Genomic DNA, 10,781 nt, shown 5'->3' with positions numbered 1-10,781 from the left:
TTAAATAATCAAGTTTAAAGATAGTAGGCTTGAAACATAAATATAAATTTTATTTAAATGCATTAATTTAATGAGAACTTGTTTGTCTACTAAAATTACCTGTATTGTACAACAAAAATAATTGCCATGATTACATTAAAATATTATGCACTTAATTTCAATGATCAAACACCAAACTATACTAGTTAATGCTTGTGATTATTGTTATCTGTACATTATGTATATGTTTATTCAATTCATATAGCACGACTATATCTTTATAAAAACATTTTCTTTTCATATTAAAAGGTTTAATTATCACTGAAAAAAAAAAAGATGTTAGTGATGTTTTTAGAGAGTTGTGCGTTTTCCGGGACTTCAGAGCATTTTAAGTCTTTCAGGTACTCCTCCTTGCTGATGGGGAATTGCAGAGGTGACTCAGATTCCAGGCCTGCTTCCTGCTGCTTCACCAACGGTTGGGCATTCTGCTGAATTTCCAGATCGTCGAGGAGTTTGTCCAAGAAGCTGGTGCCTTGTCCCGAGGCTTGATCAAGCAGCGGAGATGTTCCCTGCAGCACTGTTGCCTCCTGGTTGAGCAGCTATACCTCCCCATTCTGCTAGGACTGGACGCTCCCGCTCGTGGCCAACCCAGGCCCCGTTCCACTGGGGCCACTGTGTGTGCAGGAGCGGGGCCCTGCCAGGACGGGTTTGGACGCTCCCGAAATGAGGGGTGTTACCACTGCGCCGTGGATGAAAGAGTGTCCTGTCTTTTGGGATCTTGGCTTCCTCTACTGAAAAGGTCCAAGTCCAGTCTCTGTGTCTCCAGAGGTCTTCCCGCCTGGGTGGGCTCCTGTGGCATTTGCCCCCGATGGATCACCTGGCTCAGAGAGCCTTTGTCTCTCATGATACAAACTACCTGGCTGCCGCCTCCACCGCTGCCAGCGGAGTCGAGGGAGGGTGATCTTTGGACATCTATTGGTGCGCCTTGCTCCAGTGGCTGCAGAACTGGACATGGGAAGACAGAGCTGGAGCTGCATTGGTGGATCCCGCAGGGATCCAGGGGCACGCTGGTGTGCCGTAGGTGCCGAACCCTTCGGTTCTGGAACTGCGTGCAAATCCGCGATTCCGGAAGGCCTGTCTGTCGTGCCAGTTCTTGCCTGGCTGCCATCCCAGGGAATCGCTGCTTCTCAAACGCTTGCATCAGGTAGGAGGCGGTTTGATCTTTGGTTTTGACAGTCCTCTAGCATCTGTCTGCATTCGGCGCCCTGGCTCGAGAAGTGGTGGGAGGCGAAACGGGACGGCTCTCCTGGAGCTGGCCCAGAGCTCAGTCGCTTCCCCCTGAGCTGTCTACTTCTGTGGGTTTTAAACCCAGGACGATTCTGTTCTAGGCCGCGCCGGTGACTCTGGCAAGTTCTTCTCTGGCTGTGAAGTCTGGATACGGGTCTCCAGCAAATGAAGCTAGTAAGATGTCCAATTGAGAAGCGGTCCAGACAATCCCCTTTCTTCTGTCTTGGGTTCGTTGAGAACGGGCAGGGGGGTCTTTCGAAGCCATGCTGTGGATGGAAGAGCAGGTCCGAGGGAGAAGAGAAGCCAGTGGGCTCCGGGAGGCCAGCGGAACGTGAACCTCCGAAGGAGAGCGCCAGGTGCCGCTTTTAAATAGCGTACATACCCTTAGAGCGCCTCATTAGATTTTCAAGACGTGATTGGCTGCAGGACTGAGCACAGCCAATAGGGATGAAACACGTGATTGCAACTGTCAGGAGCCAGCAAAGAGCATCCACCTCCTCCTTCCGCATAGTTCTGGTTTCCTGTTTCATTTCTCAAATGTATCTTTTTTTAATTTTTAAATTCAAAATTGGACTGTTTATATTTAATAGTTTTATTTAAAGACTCGGGGGACTGCACGTTTCTGGAGCGCACAAATCGTGACTGTGTGTGTGCGTGAGTGTGTGTGTGTGTGTGTGTGTGTGTGTGTGTGTGTGTGTGTGTGTGTGTACCTGAAAAGCATAGTTACATCACGCTCCGGCAGGGCCTAACCCAGGGACACACTTGCTGAGGTTGTTTACCAAAACCTATGTTAGGAAGAACATGCTGATAATACAAACTGAGAAGCAGTAGCTGAATGTGACGACACGCCAAGCTACTCAGCAGGGCACCCACGCTGAAGAAAGTTCCCACTGACCCTCCGAACCAACAAATGATAGGACCTTGCTTACGAGATGCCGGTAGCCCATGGACCCTGCCCTTGCTTGCAAGACAAACTGTTCTTCCTTGCCAGGCGCTAATAGGCGGACTGCTCCGATCTTCTTTGCGAGATGTGGATAGACAATGCCCACTAGCCTGGACTACTGCAATGGACTCTTGCAGGCTATTCATTCACTTGACTCTTAGCCCTCACGCTCCCTGCTGGCCTCGCAAGGGTAGATAGAACATCACCGAGTGGCACTTTGTCACCTTCCTGGCCGCTGCATAGCAGGTGGACCAGCAGGCATACCTGGAACTTGTTGGAAAAGCTCGGATATGTGCCTGCGCAGCGGCGCCCAGGGTGGTCTGAGCCCAGGTCTGCCATCATCCCTCCCACACGTGCGTCTGACCAGCCTCCCTCCTCCTGTCTGACAAACTTGTGGGGAGTTATGGGTTGGCTTGGGTTTCTGTTCTCAGATCTTCACGTTGTCTGAAAATGATTCCAGAAAAACTTGATTTGTATCTGTATTGTATCATTTGACTTGGCTTTTGCGACCCTTCTAGCAAGGTACAAGTGTCTGTGTGTGAGTGTTTGTGTGTGCGTGTGTGTGTATGCCCCCACGCAGCGTGCACGTGCACGAGCCCACCCAACATACCTGTTTGTGTAGTGTCCTTATTACCAAACACTTCTGAGGTCGGTCGACCAGTAGTCCGGTTTGGGCAAACAGCCTACTACTTTGTCCTGTGTGTATTCATGCACCTGCTTTCTGACCCTGCTCGTGGCAGCAGTGCATGCAGGTAGGCCAGCTCTGGCTGGTTCCTCTCTGGCAAACAACCAGTTTGGGGATGCGCTAGACTTTGGGGCATAAGAGACCAAAGATGACTTTGTATCCCTTGTATGATCCCTGTTTCAACAGAGCCAGTTGTGCACAGAAGAAATACAGTGGTGGTTTCTTATTCTTCAGCGAATATAGTGGTTGTTTTTTTCTTGAGTCAAGTAGTTGATGCCTGCCTCCGCCCAGCAAGTTTACTGCCCTGTGTGCGGATGTTTGAGTCCACTGCTGTGCAAGTTGCCCTCACGTAATACAGCTCCCAACACCCCACCTGAACCAACGAATGATCTGATCGTCCTCGGAAGACTCGGAGAGACCACAGCTACTGCCTTGGAAAGGTTACAATTTCTCTCTTGCTAACAATTCATTCACTTGACTCTTTTGCTCCATATTTGCTTCCATATTTGATTTTTGGCTTATGAGAGACCAGAGGATGTATTTGGCAGGGTTCCCTAGAGAAACAAAACCAGGACACTTGTGATTAGATATGAAAAGATAGGTTTATCCATCTAGAAGAAATCTAACAGCTAATCAGTCCACACAGCAGTGCAGTAGGCTCAGTCCAACTCACTTCCATGGAATATAGGGGTTTCTGGGTCAAGGTCAATGAAGCAGACAGTGGAGTCTTCCCTCAGGCAAGACAGGTGGAATCTGCCTGAGGGCAGCAGACAGCAGTATGGGTCAGCAACTGTCAATAGCATGGGAGCGTAGCCAAGCAGGCCACTATACGGCCACAGGATCCACCAGCCTCAAGTTCAAGGGATGCACACAGCAGTGTGTCCACACAGTTCTCCAAGAAGCTTCAAGCTCTAGCCATACAATCCACTGGTTGGCTTGGATTGCAGGTAGTGCAGCACAGGTTGGGGCAAAGAACTGGCTCAAGCAGCAGCACGCTGCTCCCATCAACAGGGAGGAAGAGAGAAGGAGGGCTTGGAAAGACATTTCTCTCCTTGCCCAGGCTGGGGAAAAGAACTGGCTCAAGCAGCAGCACGCTGCTCCCATCACCAGGGAGGAAGAGAGAAGGAGGGCTTGGAAAGACATTTCTCTCCTTGCCCTCTAATCAAGCTGCGACCTGATGAACCTCCTCTCACATGTTGCTATTGGCCTACTTGGCAAAATAAAGCTTCACATAGAGTATGAAGCTTTCCTCTGACAGCCTAGTGAAGGCCTTCCTGGTGAGGTTATCTATCCTCTATCTACATATCTACCTGTCTACCTATGTACTTATCTATCTGTCTGTCTATCTCCCTATCAGCTATCTATCTTCACCGAAGGTTGGGTGCCTGTTTGAAGAGGGTGGGAAGAAAGGGTGTATGCTTTCACCTTCATCCCTTATATACATGTTTGACTATTGATGACAGTGAATTTTAACACTTAAGCGTGACAAAGACATAATATGTACCCGTATGTTTTATAGGATTTGCTTAAGCCAACTGTGGAACACAAGGAAAGACTGATGGTGCAGCTGATGGCCAATTCTAGACACATCAGCTCCTGAGGCCCTGGAGCAGCTAGACCCTATGGACAGCAACCACCTCTAAAGCCACCCCGCAATACAGTCTACAGTGATGGACAAGGCTTGGGAGGGGATGGTGGTGATGGTTGCACAACATCACTTAGTGTAACAAGTGACCCAAAATTATAAACTTAGTTATTCCATGCTTTATATATGTATATTTCCAGAAGCCTTGGTGGTGCATTGGTTATGCATTGGGCTTTGATCTGTTTTGTTGGCAGTTTGAAACCTCCCGCAGCTCCTCATTAAAAAGACTGAGCTCTCTACTGTGATAAATTTTCAGTCTCAGAAACCCACAGGGAGGAGCTGTGAGTCAGCATTGACTCGATGGCAGTCAGTTTGGCTTTGGTTTATATCTATATCATCTATATACTGGTATAGTCATAACAAACTTTACATTGCAACTTCACCTTCCTATTGAATTGACTTCCTTCCTGATCTCCCTCACCTCTGTGCCTCGGTGCACTGCCCTGGATAATTCTGCTGCCTCTTTGAGGACTGAAGTGTGCCTGACCCAAACCTTGGTGTTTCCAATAGCCTGAGGTATGGGAAACTTGGGCAACGAATGTGGAAAGCCAAAGAAGGATTGATGCATTTGAATTATAGTGTTGGCACACAGTATTGACTATACCAGTTCTTGGATTATAAGTCATTTTGGTTGGTGTCAGAGTCTGTTTCTTTTATTCTTCTATCTTCTTTATTTATTGTTGAGCTTTTGCATACATAGACAGACACACCAGTCCTCAAAAAGACATCTTTAATTCTTAACACTTTACTTTGTACATTGAAAACTAAAATTAAATTTAAAAAAACAAAAAAAGGAATAAAGACAAAACTAAATCAATTAATAAAGACAAAACTAAATCAAAAGGCACTATGTGTTAATGAATTGAAGGACATAGTATTATTAAGAGTACGTAAAATTTCCAAAATTGATCTATACACTCAATGCAACTCCTATAAAAAGTTACCTGGTCCTCCTAATAGGAACCAAATAAACACCCCCACCCACCCCCAAAACTATTGCTATTAAATCAACTCATGGCAGTCCTATAGAACTGCTACTCAGAATCTCTGACTTTGTAAGGCTTTATACAATCACACAACCTCATTATTCTTTCAGTGAATGACTGGTAAGTTTGAACCACTGAGCTTATAGTTAGGAACCTAACTGGAGACCCAGAGTAGCCAACCCCTCCCCACAAAAAATTATAGGTAAAAACAAATTTGGAAGAATCCAATTCCTGGAAAATGATGAGTAGACCTATAAATTAATATAATAATTGATTTTCCAAAAATAGAAAACCTCACATTATGATCAATTTTTAAAAATTAAAAGATTTTATTGGGGGTTCTTACTACTCTTGTTACAATCCAATGTTTGTACATATGTTGCCTTCATTCTTTTCTAGACATTTACTTTCTATTGAGCTCTTGGTATCAGTTCCTCTCTTTTCCCCTCCTTTTCCCCATCCATATGACCCCTTAGTAGAAGGAATTATGTATATATGTTCTATTTTTTCTCCTTTTCATTTTTCAATCTTTTTTCTATTTGTTTGGTCTATGTTATATTTGGTTTGCCTACTTATATACTATAGTCATGAGAAGCAAGTCTGAGGAGAAAGCAGTGGGACCATTGGTCCCAGGGAGACTTTGGGGAAGGGTGGAGGGGGAAGGGTGCCGAGTGTAGGCAGCACCATACACAGGGGACTGTGTATATTTCATAGTATTATTTAAAGACCCCGGGGATCGCGTGTTTCCGGAGCGCACAAATCGTGACTCAGTGTGTGTGATGTGTATGAAAATGATAGTTGCATCACGCACCGGAAGGGCTTAACCCACGGGCACACTGGCTGAGGTGGTTTACCAAAACAAAAATAAGCCAATATAAGGCTTAATAAACAGTGTGCAGCTTTCCTCAGAGCCTAGTGAAGGCCTTCTTGGTGAGGTTACACGTCATCTATCTATCTAGCTAGCTATCTTTCTTTCTTTCTATCTATCTTATAGATGTATCTCTCTACCTCTCTGTCTACTTACTTATCTGTCTGTCTCTCCATGAGCTATCTATCTTCATCAAAAGAAGAATGCCTGTGTGAATAGGGTGGGGAAGGACAGGGGTGTGTTTTCACCTTCATATCTTCTATACATGTCTCACTATTGATTGCAGTGAATAATAAAACCTAAACATGACAGAGACATGCGATGTCCCTGTATGTTTTATAGGCTTGGTTCAAAACTAACAGTGGGTGAACAGTGGTGGTGGCATAATAGGATGTTCCCTCAACATCCTGGGTGGGGGTTAGGGAGGGCCGGCCATGGTGGTGGTGGTGATGGTGGTGCTGTGACAGGATTGCAGATATTGCAAAGCTTGGTTCTAGGTCCTCCTGACTCCTGAACAAGTGGTGCTGTTATGGTGCATCCCCCCTCGGGTATGTTCAATCTGGGCAAGGAGTTGCAGACCAGACTGCCCCTCCCTGGCTGGGTGGTGAGGGAGGGAGTGTTCGCAATCAGTCACACACACATACACACACACAAACACACGTACAGAGACTGCCTGCTAGCTGGGCAAAGCCGTTGACCGCTTGCCAATCCACACCCTTATCCCGTCCTCAGAACCACAGAGGCAAATCCACTGAAAACTTCATGTTGGTCTTCCACCGTCCACGCAGTGCTCAGAATGGAAGCTCCAATGGAATCCATTCATTCACACGGAGATTCAGGCATAGATGTGGGGCTTTCACTGTCACCAGAGTGTGCGAAACACATCCTGCAAGACAGTGTGTGGGAACCAACTGTCAATGTTCATCCGTTAAGCAGTCTGGAAGGCTGGGGCTCCCCTGGAGGGAACCTTCACTTTCCTGGGTTGGAGGTGTATTCCACTCAGTCTCCTAATTCAAAGTCGCTCCCCACGATGACCCCACCACCACCACCACCACCACACCTACACCACGCACCATAACAATGCCAATCTTAAGGCACTTCACAGCACAAGGTTGCTACCTTACTACATGAACTCCAAGGGCAACTGCTTAAAGTCTACGTGCCTGAGTGTTGTCTGCTATCAAAAGCATTCAGAACACTGATAAAGAACCAAACAAAACACAGCAAGCAAGAAAAGCTTGTAGTTAGATCAAGGATCGTTTGTTGGCCTTTGGGACTGTTTTACAGTCCAGTCTGTTGGGGCAACATGTCCTGGCCCTGTTTTGTTTTGTTCTTTGTCAGTGGTTTGTTGTTGTTGTTTCATTGTATACTGTTGCTTTGTTTTCCTCTGTCTTGTTTTTGTGCATGTTATTATGTCCACAGGTCTGTCTCAATAAGATAGGCTAGATGAACTATCTGGAGGAAAAACAACAACGGGACCGACATTTCCAGGGGGACATCGGATATGGGGAGGTGGGGGGTAAGGAAGTGGTGCTAACAAACCCAGGGACAAGGGAACAACAAGGGATCCAAATTGGTGGTGAGGTGGGAGTGGCAGGCCTGGTAGGGAATGATCAAGGGTAACGTAATGAAGAGGTATAGCTGGAATACAGGTGGGGGACGGAGCATGACAGTGGGACAGGAGGGAAGTCAAGGGAACTAGAGGAAAGAGCTAGGAGGCAAAGGGCATTTATAGAGGTCTATACAAAAACATGTATATACCCAAATATATATATATATATATATATATATATATATATATATATATATATATATATACATATGGGGAAATAGATCTATGTGCATATATATATGTATATTTATATATTTAGTATTAAGGTAGCGGAAGGACCTTGGGCCTCTACTCAAACACTCCTTCAATGCATGAATACTTTCTTCTACTAAATTAGCATGCTATGATGCTCACCCTCCCGACATAACCGCTGAAGACAAAGCGGGTGAACAAGCAAATGTGGTGAAGAAGAATGATGGTGCACAGCCATGAAGAGAGATAGCGTCAGGGGTCTTAAAGGCTTGAAGATAAACAAGCGGCCATCTAGCTCAGAAGCAACAACGTGCACATGGAAGAACACACCAGTCTGTGTGATCACGTGGTCCCGAAGGGATCAGTTATCAGGCTTCAAAGAACAAGACATCATTTCATTGAGTGCACACTTCCATGATACAATCGCCGAAGACAAACGGATGCCTAAGCAAACAGGAAGAAAGCTGCTGATGCCCGTCTATGAAGAGAGATAGCATCTGGGGTCTTAAAGCCTTGAAGATAAACAAGCGGCCATCTAGCTCACCAACCTGTGCGATCACGAGGTGTGGAAGGGATCAGGTATAAGGAGTCATCAGAAAAAAATTTGTTACCATAGTGAATGAAGGGATAAATGCAGAGTGGAGACCCAAAGCCCATTTGTCGGCCGCTAGAGATCCTCTCGCAGAGGGCTCTAGTGGAGGAGATGGGTGAGTCAGGGTGCGAAGTAGCACCGATGAAGAATACAGCTTTCCTCCAGTTCCTAAATCCTCCCCCACACACACGCACCCCCAATTATCATGATCCGAATTCTACCTTGCAAGTCTGGATAGAGCCAAGGATTTACACTGGTGCAGGTAGGAGCTGGAGGCACAGGGAATCCAGGGCGGATAATACCTTCGGGACCAGGGGTGTGAGGTGCGATCCTGGGAGGGTAGAGGGTGAGTGGGTTGGAAAGAGGGAACTGATTACAAGGATCTACATGTGACCTCCTCTCTGGGGGCAGCATAACTGAAAAGGAGGTGAAGGGAGATGCCGGACAGGGCACGCTATGTGACAAAATAAGAATTTATAAATTATCAAGGGATCCTGAGGGAAGGGGAGGCGAGGAGGGAGGGGAAAAACCAAGACTTGATGCAAAGGGCTTAAGTGGAGAGCAAATGCTTTGAAAATGATGAAGGCAAAGAATGTACAGATGTGCTTTATACAATTGATGTAAATATGGATTGTGATAGGAGTTGAATGAGTCCCTAATGATTTGTTAAAAAGAAAAAAAAAGCATTCAGACCCTTTTCCTGCCCCACCCTAAGTAGGCTCCACTCCCTTCCCATAAGGCCCATAATTATTCCCTGGAGAAGAATTCAAAGACAACTAAGGTGAAGCCTCCTCAGAGAGCAAGCTTAGGCTGCCATCTTGACTCGATAGCACTCCCACCCTGTTAGGAGAGGGCTGTCCTGTCACACGTGTACTGCAAGCGCTACATCATCTGCTGCCAACTCGAGGTTCTTGAGAGTGAAGGGGTGGCGTTTAGCCTGTTAATCAGCTTGCAGCTCGATGACCTCCATTGGAGGGGCCTGGGACATGAAGAAGCTCACTGGTCACCTGACCAACTCTATGTAGGGTTTTACTTTCTTGGGGGGGGGAGGAAATTTCGAATGTTCTCCAAGGGGTCCTAAAGGGCTTCTTTGGTGTCTTCGGGTCTTTTTAAACGCATTACATGGTTTATGAACGGTTTTCGGGTGTTTGAGATTTTAAATGTACTATATGTAAATAAATGATGTATTCTATATAAATATATACATATTATATATGAATTGTTTACGTAGAATCACTTACATATTATATAAATATAGATAGATATATACTCCTTGAGGGTGCCGTTTTAAGGGTATCATCGTGTTGTTGTTTCTTACCGATTTCAGTGTGTTTGTTATTTTCGTGGTGTGTGGGGCCTTAAAGGTGGTTTTAAATACGTTTCGTGTTTCCTTCATCTTTTTTTTTTTAAGCGTATAAGGTATGATTGGTGTTTCTCAGAGGGTTTTAGTGCGTCTTCCGGGCCTTCGGGGCGTTTTAAAAGTCTCTTAGGTACTCCTGATAGAGCTCCTCGCTGATGGGGAATTGCAGTGTGGCTCACATTCCAGGCCTGCTTCCTGCTGATTGAGCAATGGCTGGGCGTTCTGCTGAATTTCCAGGTCATTGAGGAGTTGGTCCAAGAAGCTGGTGCCTTGTGGAGAGGCTTGGGCAAGCAGAGCAGGGTTTTCTTGCAGCAGTGTTGCCGGCTGGTTGTGCAGGTGTGTCTCCCCAGTCAGCTGCCACTGGGCACTCATGCTCATGGCCAGCCCAGGCCCCCATTCCACTGGGGCTGTTGTGTGTGCAGGTTCCCGTTTTCCACCTCACCCTTCCTCCACCCTTCTGGTATCCTCACTGGTTTTGAAGGAATTATTTCACTTGGATTCCCAAAAATCCATCTGAAAAGAGATTCACCTGAGAATGGTGATTTCTTCTCTCTGTATAAATAGACACATATCTGACTCTCGAGTATTTTTAAGACTGTTTTTTTTTATGGAGTAGGAAGTTCTAAGATTGG

General features: G+C 46.0%; 1 pseudogene; it reads right to left on the bottom strand.

Moving 5' to 3' along the window:
• Window positions 1-290: 290 nt before the first annotated feature.
• On the bottom strand, window positions 291-1,531 carry LOC142461077 (uncharacterized; annotated as a pseudogene).
• Between the last annotated feature and the right edge of the window lie 9,250 nt (window positions 1,532-10,781).

Source organism: Tenrec ecaudatus, chromosome 11, assembly GCF_050624435.1.
Source record: "Tenrec ecaudatus isolate mTenEca1 chromosome 11, mTenEca1.hap1, whole genome shotgun sequence".
In the NCBI taxonomy this organism is placed as follows: Eukaryota; Metazoa; Chordata; class Mammalia; order Afrosoricida; family Tenrecidae; genus Tenrec; species Tenrec ecaudatus.
This window is presented reverse-complemented; position numbering and strand designations above follow the sequence as displayed.